Source organism: Aethalodelphis obliquidens, unplaced genomic scaffold, assembly GCF_003676395.1.
Source record: "Aethalodelphis obliquidens isolate GAN/ISIS:26980383/991018 unplaced genomic scaffold, ASM367639v1 scaffold9, whole genome shotgun sequence".
NCBI lineage: Eukaryota > Metazoa > Chordata > Mammalia > Artiodactyla > Delphinidae > Aethalodelphis > Aethalodelphis obliquidens.
In genome coordinates, this window is record NW_020837953.1 from 14686176 (window position 1) to 14698765 (window position 12590).

The 12590-nt window shown below is 51.0% G+C and overlaps 1 long non-coding RNA gene across 2 annotated transcripts; it reads right to left on the minus strand.

Annotated features, from left to right (window-relative positions):
- Positions 1 to 4855: 4855 nt before the first annotated feature.
- On the minus strand, positions 4856 to 12292 carry LOC113621635 (uncharacterized). 2 transcript variants are annotated; one of them, XR_003433245.1, is made up of 3 exons: positions 7337 to 12292; positions 6228 to 6347; positions 4856 to 5031 (listed from the first exon to the last, which is right to left on the minus strand). It is a non-coding gene; the product is annotated as an uncharacterized LOC113621635 (long non-coding RNA). The 2 variants fall into 2 exon arrangements; XR_003433244.1 differs by having other exon boundaries at positions 4856 to 5035.
- Between the last annotated feature and the right edge of the window lie 298 nt (positions 12293 to 12590).

Here is a 12590-nt window from a genome sequence, read left to right on the forward strand (position 1 = left end):
GCTAACACAATCACATGTAAGATAGAAGTGTTACAACCCTTCATACGTGCCAGGCTCCATTCCAAGCATTTTACATATAATAATTCATATTACTCCTCACAACAGCCCTAGGAGGTAGGTCATGTTATTTTTCTCATTTTACAGCAGAAGACCCTGAAGCACAGAGAGCTGTTTACCCAAGGACCTGGATTCATGCCGGCCTGTGCAGCCCCAGTGACCATTCTCTTATCCACACACAATGCCAATAGGTGGTCCTGCCTCCTTCAAATCTCCCACCTCGGACTCCTTCCTGCCTAGAACCTTCTCTGTCTCTCAGTTTTCTTACAGCCTCCTCACTGGCCTCCCTGCCTCTAGACTCTACCCCTCCAGCTCAGCCTCTTCACTACAGCCTGGGTGATCCTTTCCAGAACTTATAAAACCCAAATCTGACTGCAGGTCCCAGTTGCCCTCAGAATAAAGTTGCAACACCATTCTCTTCAGGGTGGTTTAAAGATTTTCACCATAAACATATAACGTGTTCACACATAGATACACCAGTATTCGCAGTTACCCAGTACTTACCCAGCACCAGGAACACGTCAAGCACTCTGCCTGTCCCATTGCATTAAATCTTCACCAAAACCCTTAAATGGGTGCTTTTATTATCATTTCAGTTTCACCAATGAAGGCAACTGGGACACAGAGGTTAACTTTCTTGCCCCAGGTCATAAAGGTGGGGACACTTAAGCCCAAGTCATCTGTAGCTTCACCGCTACCCTCTAATGGCTCTTGGGAGGGGAGCTTTTCTGATGAAGCACTTCCTGGGTGCCAGGCACTGCCCTAGGCCCTTTCTCTGCCTGGGTCCCGGTGGGCCCATCTCACCAGCCTCTTCTTGCCTATTCCCCTCCCGTATACTGCTGCCCAATCTTTCTATTCACTGTGCCATTTTGCCATCTCCGTGCCTCAGCTCAGAGCTCCCCAGCCTGTTTGCCACAAGTGAGACAGGCTGGGACCTGGGACCCTTCGCTGGGACCTGGGCCCCTTTGCTGCTGTGCTGCAGTGCTTGTACCTGGACACACCTCTCCTCCAGCAACAAAATACAAAGAAACTGTATGGGACTAAAAATGACTGCATACATGCACAGTTGGGGCAAATTTTGGACCCAAAAATACAAAGAGACCAAAAACCCAAATGCCACTTTTGCAGAACCTGGAGCAAAAGCAGGGTGTCGGGAGCAAAAGCAGGGCACTGCGCATGCCCCCTGCACACAACACCACCTAAGGGGTGGGCAAAACACCTAAGCCACCCCTCTGGCCCAACCCCTGGACACACCCCTACCCTCATCCCATGTAAGAAACGAGCTTGCCCCCCTTCAGGGAGTGAGAAAGCAAGGGAACCTGTTGTTTGTTCTCGTTCCCCCACTGCAGCAGGGGCCCCAGTAAAGCCTTGCCTGCATTTCTTGTCTGGCCTCTAGTCGATTTCTATGGATTGGGGAAGGCCAAGAACCCTAGTCGATAACACAAGGACTTTCAGGAGGGCCCGGATATGCATCACCTTGGACAGGGCGAGCATTTGGCTAGAATGCACCTCAACAGCTGCACCCTCTGTGCCTAAAAGATACTGAAATCCTTCTGAGTCACTTAGCAAAGAGCCACTGCCCTGAGCACTGCACTACCCCAGCTGCCCTAGCCCCTCGCCTGGGATTGCATCCTCTCTTCACAGCCCAGCAAGAAAAGGGCTCCTCTAGGCACAGCCTCTGACTCCCTCAGGGGCCACGGAGGGCCAGCCTGTGCTCATCCCTTGCCTTTCTCTCCCCAGTCCTGAGGAGCCCCACCAGCCCCACCAGGGACCACCCAGCACTCGCCGGTCCACGAGTCCATCAAGACTGAACGCCAATCCCGATTCCCACATAGCTACCTGGGGAGGTGGCACCCTGGTGACACCCTGAGGGCAAGTGCCCGGCGTCCATCTGGACCCCTGAGGCTAGCGTTCCCCTGCAGCTGTCCTTGCGTGGCCACTGGTGAAAATGGCAGCCTCTCGGGAAGCTGGGGAGAGGTGGGGAGAGCAGGCCAGGAGACACAAATGGGGGCCCTGCAGGCCTCTGCTGGGACTGCTCCTCTGCCAGTGCTGGGGTGGGGGGCTTTCAAGGGCCCAAGGAAGCTTTTCACCAACCCTGATGAATGGAACAAATCTATTAGAATAAATTCACTGAAACTCACTAAAAGCCCACTCATCAAGGACATTAGTTTTATTGCTAAAATGAGAACTATCGCTTAGAGTGCTTGCTGTATACCCACTGTAAACATTTATTAACTTACTTGTGTACTATAATTATAATCATCACCCCATTGTAGAGATGAGGGGGTTAAGGCACAGAGAAATTATTTTAAATGTAAGCATCAGAGTCAGGATTCGAACACAGGCAGCCCAACACTCTCTTAACTACCATACTCTTAACCACCATGTTACACAGGTTCTCCCAAGGCCTGTAAGATCAGGTTCGATGTAATTTATATGACATGCTAATAACAGTTTTATGACTTAGTTGACAACAGAGATGCTTGAATATATAAAATCTCAGAGAGCATTAGAAGACCTAGGAATTGTGAGTGTCAGTGCTACTGTTTCAGCAGAAGCTGAGCTAGACTCAGCCCAAGAATGGATGCATTGGTGTCGAGAGAAAGTCTCTACTTAATGAGACTGCAAGTCACCTAATGACTCAGTTTATTGAGAGAGCTTTGAAAGATAGGGACATCTTCAAAAGATGACAACCACATCAGACAATCCCCACAAATTTTCTAAACATCAACAAATTATTTGGAAATTATTAGAATAATCTGATGAAAGAATTGAGCCTCAACTTATATTGCTTTTAAGCCATTTTAATATATACTAGGTGGGCCAAAATGTTCGTTCGATTTTTTCCGTAAGAAAAGTGCTCTGGTAGCACTTAGTTGTCTTTAACTTAATTTGAAACAATTTTGTTAGATTGTATGTGACAGCTGTCATATCACCCTGCATTTAAAAAAAGACTTACCAAAATTGGTGAATTTTTGTGTAGCCATTTTTTTTTTTTTTTTTTTTGTGGTACGCGGGCCTCTCACCGTTGTGGCCTCTCCCATTGCGGAGCACAGGCTCTGGACGCGCAGGTTCAGCGGCCATGGCTCACGGGCCCAGCCGCTCCGCGGCATGTGGGATCTTTCCGGACCGGGGCACGAACCCACGTCCCCTGCATCAGCAGGTGGACTCTCAACCACTGCGCCACCAGGGAAGCCCTGTGTAGCCATTTTAATATTGAAGACAGAAGAAAAAAAGCTATATTTTCGGCAATATTATGTTTTATTATTTCAAGAGAGGTAAAAACGCAACTGAAACGCACAAAAAGGTTTGTGCAGTGTATGGAGAAGGTGCTGTGACTGATCAAACGTGTCAAAAGTGGTTTGCGAAGTCTAGTACTGGAGATTCCTCGCTGGACGATGCTCCATAGTCGGGTAAACCAGTTGAAGTTGATAGTGATCAAATCAAAACAATAATTGAGAACAATCAACGTTATACCACGTGAGAGATAGCTGACATACTCAAAATATCCAAATCAAGCGTTGAAAGGCATTTGCACCAGCTGGGTTACGTTCATTGCTTTGATGTTTGGGTTGACATAAGTTAAGCGAAAAAACCTTTCTTGACCATATTTCCGCATGCAAGTCTCTACTGAAACGTCATGAAAATGTTCCATTTTTATAACGAATTGTGACGGGCAATGAAAAGTGTATACTGTACAATAATGTGGAATAGAAGAGATCATGGGGCAAGCAAAATGAACCATCGACAACCACACCAAAGGCCAGTCTTCAACCAAAGAAGGTGATGTTGTGTATATGGTGGGATTGGAAGGGTGTCCTCCGTTGTGAGCTCCTTCCGGAAAACCAAACGATTCATTCCAACAAGTACTGCTCCCAATTAGACCAACTGAAAACAGCACTCGACGAAAAACATCCAGAATTAGTCAACAGAAAACGCATGATCTTCCATCAGGATAACGCAAGACCGCATGTTTCTTTTTTTGTTTTTTTTTTGTTTTTTTCCTTTTTTGTGGTACGCGGGCCTCTCACTGTTGTGGCCTCTCCCGCTGTGGAGCACAGGCTCCGGACGCGCAGGCTCAGCGGCCATGGCTCACGGGCCCAGCCGCTCCGCGGCATGTGGGATCTTCCTGGACCGGGCATGAACCTGTGTCCCCTGCATTGGCAGGCGGACTCTCAGCCACTGCGCCACCAGGGAAGCCCCGCATGTTTCTTTTTTAAAAAATAAATTTATTATTTTATTTATTTATCTGTGGCTGCGTTGGGTCTTCTTTGCTGTGTGCAGACTTTCTCTAGTTGTGGTGAGTGGGGGCTCCTCTTTGTTGCGGTGCGTGGGCTTCTCACTGTGGCTTCTCTTGCTGCGGAGCATGGGCTCTAGGCACATGGGCTTCAGGAGTTGTGGCACGCAGGCTCAGTAGTTGTGGCGCTCGGGCTTAGTTGCTCCATGGCAACGTGGGATCTTCCCAGACCAAGGCTCGAACACGTGTCCCCTGCATTGGCCGGCGGATTCTTAACCACTGCGCCACCAGGGAAGCCCAAGACCACATGTTTCTTTGATGACCAGGCAAAAACTGTTACCGCTTGGCTGGGAAGTTCTGATTCATCCACCATATTCACCAGACATTGCACCTTTGGATTTCCATTTATTTTGGTCTTCACAAAATTCTCTTAGTGGAAGAAATTTCAATTCCCTGGAAGACTGTAAAAGGCACCTGGAACAGTTCTTTGCTCAAAAATATAAAAAGTTTTGGGAAGATGGAATTATGAAGTTGCCTGAAAAATGGCAGAAGGTAGTAGAACAAAAGGGTGAATACGTCGTTCAATAAAGTTCCTGGTGAAAATGAAAAATGTGGCTTTTATTTTTTAAAAAACTGAAGGCACTTTTTGGCCCGCCCAGTAGTGTAGAAGAGATCACCCCGTCCTGCCGAGCCCCACAGGTCCAGGTACGTCAGGCCTTCTCCACGCTCAGCTGGTCCTGCCTCCACGTGTGGTTTGAAAATCAAAGAAAATATATTTTGACGTTTTTAGTAGATTGATTTATTATTCATATTTCCAAAGTGGTTGTTAAATATGTTTAATGTCATAAAACCCCTCAACCTGAGGTGACCAGAGCCTCCTAGTCAGCAACCTTCAGCCAGTGGACCCTACAAATATTATTTTCTAAGTATTCTATAGAAACACTGCCTTATCTCAGGCTTTTCTCTCTCTGGTACTGCCTTTCCTGTTCCTCATTTTGGAAAACTCCTACACATCCTGCAAGGCTTAGTTCCAACACCACCTCTCTGTGAAGCCTTCCCCACCAGCCCTCTCCAGACAGAAGAAATCACCCCTCCTGCTGAGCCCCACAGCTCCCTGGGCATCTGGCCTTCTCCACCCTCAGCTGAGCTGCCTCCCCTCGTGGTCTGCACAGCTCTGTTTCCATCACACCCCACCCAGACCGGGAGCCTCTTTAAGGCAAGCCTGGGTCAGATGTTAGATTCATCTCTATAATGAATCTGTCCCCAGGGTCCAGCAGAGGCAAGACCCAGGGGAATCCTTTGTGAAATATTCCTAAATGGCAATGAATTGGATTTGTTTGAATCCTGTGAGGGTTTGACCTGTGTTTCAACCTCCCACCTGCCTGGGTCAGAAAGCGGGTCATCTGAGGCCTTGAGGGTAACCCTGGTAGAGGAGTGGCCTGATTGGGAAGGTGCCCAGGACAGACATGTGTAGCTATGTTGGGAAGAGAATAAGGTGCTGAGAGCCAAGAGGCCTTGAGGGAAGGCTGGAGACGCCATGGGTAACCTCACCCCAAACCCTTTACACTCCTCCAGCCAATCAGACAAGCCCCTCCAGGTACCCAGCCAATAACTACCTATCCCAGACACCCACACAGACACCAACCAGATGCCCAGACACACCCAGACTCAGACTTCCTCACACATCAGACACACGACACCATGTGTACACACTCAACCAAACATGCAGACCCAAGCCAGCCGTACATACCTAGATGAATACACGCCAATCAGTAACACGTACACACCCAGCCAGGCACATACACCAAGGCCCGTAACCAAACCCAAGCAGCGGACAGCCAGACACACACCCATCCAGCACACAGTAAAACGCCAGCAGGAGGCACACACAAGCAGACCCTTTACTGTTTGCAGTAAAGGAATCTAAACTCACCAATGCACACAGATGCGACCTCCCCGCGCACACAGGAATCTTCTCCATCACACGGATTCGCCGCAGCAACCCCATTAGCCCAGATTTCCTCCTCATCAACCAGGGAGGGGCAGCTGCTCTCTGGGGGCAGATTGATTTATCCAACTAATTAGCCCCAATTAATATTAATACACATTCTCAGGAACTGCAGCAGCTCGGGCAGAGAAGCTGCCTGGGCCATCAATCACCGTCCAGGGGACAGCAGAGGACACTCAGGAACTCCAGAGCACGGGGACAGCACCTCAGGCACTACCCCAACCCCCGCTCCCCAGGCTCCCAGAGGGAGTCCGCCACTATCACCCAAGACACCACCAGCCCACCCCTCCTGGGGCAGTTGGGGAGCCCAAGGCCCAGAAAGGGACTGTCACATCCTGCAGGCCACACGGCAAACCGCAGGCATGGTGCAGAGTTGTCTCCGTGCCTCTCCTTCCCCCGCTCCCTCTGCCGCTCTGGGAAGGCTTTGCTGACTTACCCGCAGCTAAACCGCTTCACTGCGAGGCCCAGCCCAGCCACAGTGACTTGCCTCAGTGCCTTGCACTATCCCCAGCCAAGCTGTCCAAGCCCCCTTTTAAGAAACATAGCTTCCTGGGAGGACCCCATCTCCAGTGACCCCATGTGCTTTGCACCTGTCATGTGCTCAGCAAACATTTGCAGAGCCCTGTGCTGGCGGGGGGAGGGGGGGTGAGAGGCAGAATATGTAGAGCAGGGTCCTGTCCCAGTGGGGTCTGGGGGTGCTCAGGGGCTGAAAGGGCCCTGGCCTCCTACCTCCAATCACCTCCATAAGTTTATTTTATTTCAACAAATAGCCCAGGTAAACACCCACAGTTCTGCTGAGCCCTGTGCTGGGCACTGGGAGAAAGGGAAAATACACTGCCCCCGACTTCAAGGGGCTCAAAGGACACAGATGGAGGAGGAACTGACAGGGACACAAGGAGCCAGGATGGGGAGCTGAGTGGGGGGCTGCTCCCTGTCTTCTGAAGAAGATGGGGCAACAGGAGGGGCCCTGTCCTAAGGTGGGACCCACTACTGGGACTGAGTGCTGAGGACCTCAGGGGTCAATGTCCGCTCACCTGCTGCCGGAGACGTTGTGCCAGGGCTGCCATCTGCTGCAGCGCCTCCTCTCCGCGCTTCTGCGCCCTGGGATCATTGCTCAGGGCTGCAGCCTGCTGCACCACCAGCGAGTAAGAGAGCCAAGCCGCCACAGGCGTCGAGCGGAGGCACCATCTGCTTCCTCAGGAGCGCTGCCTTCGTGTTTGTCAGCTACACAGCCAGAGCACACTCCCACGCCTGTTCTCCAACGGGGCAGGAGCCATGGTCCCAGGTGTTGACAGAACCCAACCTCCTCCCAGCCAGTTCTTACTGCCATCTGGACTTATCCCCTATCTGGACAAAGTCCCCTGTTCCTCAGGCCATGCAGAAGAAGGGACTTTGGCAGAAACTAGCCTGAAGAGGCGCCCAAGACTGCAGGTGGGCAGGTGACCAGGCTCTGATCGCACCTCTTTCACGTCCTCCTCCCCCATCCCACCCATCAGACACCCCACCAGCACCCTAATCTGACCCGCACCAGTTCTGCATGGGGTTGCCTGTGGCTTGAAGGATAATCACCAACGCCCTTAACATGGCTCATAGGTCACAGGGAGAACGACTGAACAGCCCACGGCCGCCCAGAGTTAGCAGCTCACTCTGCGGGAGTCTGGGGCTCAGGCAGAGAAGAAAGGAAGGGACATCGTGGGGGGGCGGCAGGCAGAGCTCAGAAGGCATCCGTCCCAGGGGACATGATGCAAGGAAGTGAGGACTGAGGCAGGCAGGCATAGCACACACCCCTGCCCCCGCCAGCCCAGCTAGACTTTCATTCCTGATTCCCAAAGCAAGGCCACACTGCTGCCCCTGGGATTCCAGCCTCCCCAGTCTACTGGTCTTCCCTTCCAGACTCATGTCCCGTTTCCTCATTGGACTAGGAGCTCCCTACCAGTAGGGAGAGCATGCAGAGAAGGAATCTGTGGGGTGGGGTGGGGTGAGGGGATGGAGGTAAACTCCTGGAGGAGGGGCAGGAAAGACGGGGAAGATGTGCAGCAGTAGAGCCGGAGGGATTTGATTTGGGAGCCCTTCCACTCTTGTCTGTTTGGGCCCAGCCGTCTGTATCAGAGGAGGAGAGGGGAGCAGTCTGTCACATCTCAGGCTGCCAGTCACCGGTGAACAGGAGACTGGTGGCCGCACCCTCAAGACTGGGAAGTCAGAAGCAGATTTGGTGGGAAGGAGACGGGTCTGTGGTTCGTAATGTTGAGTCTGAGCACCCAGGGTCACCCAGGGCTGGATGTGGAGTCACAACCTACAGAGTAACCCCAAGGTCATCCACCCTCTAACACTCTTCACCATCTCCCAGGGGCCTCTGGAACTAGCCCTCCTCATCAGCAAACTCCCTGCGTCCTTCCTCCTCTTCCCCCACCGTTCCCTTCCCCACACCGCCCCCCTCATTGAACCCTGGCTTCCCCTGACGGCTCAGCTCCCCCAGGCCATCTGGCAGCTGCACCACCCCTGTAGCACCCGGGGCCTTGTTACCTCACCCTTTCCTGATTCCACCCCTCCATTACATCACCCCATTTTATCTCCTCATCACACTTACCATTCGCTGAAATTATCTTATTTACTTATGTCTTGCCTTCCTCCCTAAAAAAAATAAGTTCCGTAAAAGCAAGTACCTTGTCAGCCTTTTTCAAAGTGCCTGGCACACGACAGCTGCTCAGTAATATTTCTTAAGTGGAGGAATGATAGATAGGTCGAACCCTCCCTTCCCGCCTTTATCTCGATGTATCTCCTCTATTACCTCTATGGCTCCTTTCTAGCAGCATGTAACACGCTTAAGTCTCTCCCATCTTAAAAAAATAATTTAACATTTTTTCCAAGATTCTCTCAGATCTACATCCTTCATAGCTACCACCCTGACATCTTTCCTCCGCTCCCAGCCAAGTTTCTCAAGTTATCTACACTTGCTGCCTTTACTTCCTCATCTTTCACTCACTCCTCCACCCAATCCAGTCTGGTTTATGCCAAATCATCTCAACAATCTCCCTGAAGTTAATTCAGCAGCATGTGAAGCCATTGCCACCACCCTTCTTGAAATACACTCACTCCTTGGCTTTTGTGACAATGCAGCTCTTGGCTTAAATGTCACTTCCTTCAGGAAGCATTCCCTCACACACACACACACACACACCCAGGATGAACCAGGTACCACTTAGTTTACTCTGATAAAGCAGTGCTTCTGCTTTACTGCACTTCTAACAAGTGTTTTTATGTGGTTGTGCACTTGGTGTCTGTTTGCTAGAAGAATGAAAGCGCCATTCAGGCAGGGACTATTTCTGATTGGTTACCCTGAAGTAATTCCTGTGGGAGGAGTTCAATATGCTTATTGGATGGATGGAGATGAAGGGGGTATAGAGATGGGGAACTGGATGGATGAGGACTTGCAGACGAGGAGAAAGTCCCAGGTTGAATATATACTGGGAGCTATTTGTCCTTATGGGCACAAAGCAAGGTCAGAGCAGTAGTTAAGATAAATGTGAAAAGGGCTGAGGACAGGGGCTGACCAGGACATTCCTGTTTAGGATGAGAAGGAAGTAACAGGTGGGCCAAAAGGGTTCACTAATAACAAATCACCCACTCCTCCATTCAACAAGCCTTCACTGGGTACCCACTGAGTACCAGGCGCCATGCTGGGTGCTGGACATGCAAGGGCAAACCCCACACGGCCCTGACCCTAGGTGACTTCATCTGCCTCAGGTGCAGTGGGCCGCCACTCCCAATCTCTGTGTAGGAAACCTGGGAGGTCTCGCCAAGGCTGGCTGGGACGCTCAAGACTTGATGAGACTTAATTATGTGGCAATCTCTTATGCCCAGGTTGTCTGAGCAGGTGGTCTGGGGTGACACACCCCACGGCTCTTTCCATGGCTCTGATCTGATTGTTTATTGGCGACTTGGATGAGGTTGGAGAGGTCCAGTGCTCAGATCTGTGGATGGACAAAGCTGGGAGGCAGAGCAGAAAGAGTGGGCAACAGAGCCAGGATCCCAAAGGCTCTCAACAAGCTGGAGCTCTGGGATGACCCTAAAAGATGGTGCTTTTTAGGGACAAGTGGCAGGTCCTCTGTGTGTCCTAAACTCCAATATCACAACCCTTCTGTAAACAGACACCAGCAGAGGAGCACAGTGCCTGGACGTGGCTTCTGTCTCCAGTGTTGTGGTCACTTAGCACAGAACCTGGCACCCAGAGGGTGTTTACTGCCTGTCCTCGGGATGATTGTGCAGACAAGGAAAGTACACTAAGTCTGGAGTCGGGCATGTGGATTCAACTCTTCTCTGTTCAAGTCTTTGTCCTTGGACAAATCAGCAACGCCTTTCTGAACTTCAGTTCCCTCATCTATAAAATGGAAGTAATAATGCCTACTTTTTCCAATGAGATAATGGATTATCAACTCCACAACCTAATCAATATTGGATTCTATTATTAAGACACAGTCCCTGCTTTCGAGCATGGACAGAAGCACCAAGAAGCCCTTTCAACACAGCCTGACAGTTGTAAGAGGATGACCACCCTTACCTTGGAATAGTGGGATGTGGGGGGCGGGGATCTTCAGGTGGAGACATGAGGAAGAGCATTCCAGGCAGAGCAAGCACAGTGCACAAAGGGCATGGAGGTGGGAGGTGTGCAGTGCCCTGAGCACCATCTCAGGGCCCCAAGGAAGAGGAAGAATCAGAGTAGTCAGTTGCATGGCCAGGGGAAGCGTGGCCTTGTGGGTCAGAGCCAGGAGTCTGGACTGAGCACAAGGTTTTAGGCATGATGAGGTTTGTTTTTAGAAAGGTCACTTATCTGCCATAGGAAAGACAGTTGGAGAAGACCAGTCTGAAGAGGGGAGGCCAGGCAAGAAGCTATGGCAGTGGACCGGGGAGTAGGGGAAAGGCTGAGACCAGGAAGTAGCCACGTGACTTAGAGGGTATTGAGGCGGCTGGACTGGTCAGACAGGAAGAGGCGGCGGCTGGCTTATGCTGTCACTCCTCTGTGCCTCAGCATCATGGGACACCAGGCAGAGGCTCTGACACCGAATGAATCAGATATCGATTCTAACTCCCCTGCTTCTAGCTGTGGGACCTTTCTGTAAAATGGGGACACAATCACCGACAACATGGTGAATAGGATAAAATGACACGATCACTATAAAGTGCCCAGAAGGTAGATGGCTCATATTCAGAATGTCCTCCCCTCCTTGTCCTGATTAAAAGTCACCTGATCACTTCATTCATTAAATACGTACATCTTTACTATCACACCCGCCTGCCTCCCTGCCTCCTTTCAGTCAACGAATATCCTCCAGAATGCAGCTCCGAGAGGACAAGACCCCAGTCTGCCGCATTCATCACTTCAGTCCCAGCATCCAATACAGCGCCTGGTCCCTAGGAGATGCTCAGTTAATGTTCACTAAATTAACTAAGCACCTTCTAGGCACTGTTCCACATGCTGAGTATCAGGCTGAGCACGACAAAGTGCAGCTCTCAGGAAGCTTGCCTGAGTGGAGACAAAAAAAAAAAAGTATGATTCCAGATAGTGATAATGCTATAAAGTACAAAGGGTGGCATGTTAGAAGGTGTCAAGGGGGACTGTTTGCCAAGTGGGTGATCAGGGAAGGTGACATTGGCGCCAAGTGTTCCAAACAGAGGGACAGCTAACACAGAAGCTCTGGAGCAGGGACCAGCTTGAGACGATCGAGAGACCAAAGGGTGCTCGTGTGGCTGGAGCACGCACAACGAATGAGAGGAAGAGACATCCAGGAGGAGGCAGGGGGGTGGGCAAGGGCCACGTCACGTGGGGCCTCGCAGGACTCGAGGAGGAGACTGGATTTTATTTGCAGTTGATTGGAAGCCATTGCAAGGTCTTAAGGAGAGAGGTGGATGGATCTGATATACACTTTTTTTTTTTTTTTTTTGCGGTACGCGGGCCTCTCACTGTTGTGGCCTCTCCCGTTGCGGTGCACAGGCTCTGGACGCGCAGGCTCAGCGGCCATGGCTCACGGGCCTAGCTGCTCTGCGGCATGTGGGATCTTCCCGGACCAGGGCACGAATCCGTGTCCCCTGCATCGGCAGGTGGACTCTCAACCACTGCGCCACCAGGGAAGCCCTGATATACACTTTTAAATGATCACTCTGGCTGCTGTATGGAGAATGGATTGGCGGACAGGTGAGGAAGGAAGCAGGGAGCCCAGTTTGGTTATTAGTGTCCAGGTGAGAGGCAGGTGGCTTGGACCACAGTGTAGAGGTGGAGGTGGAACGCAGGGG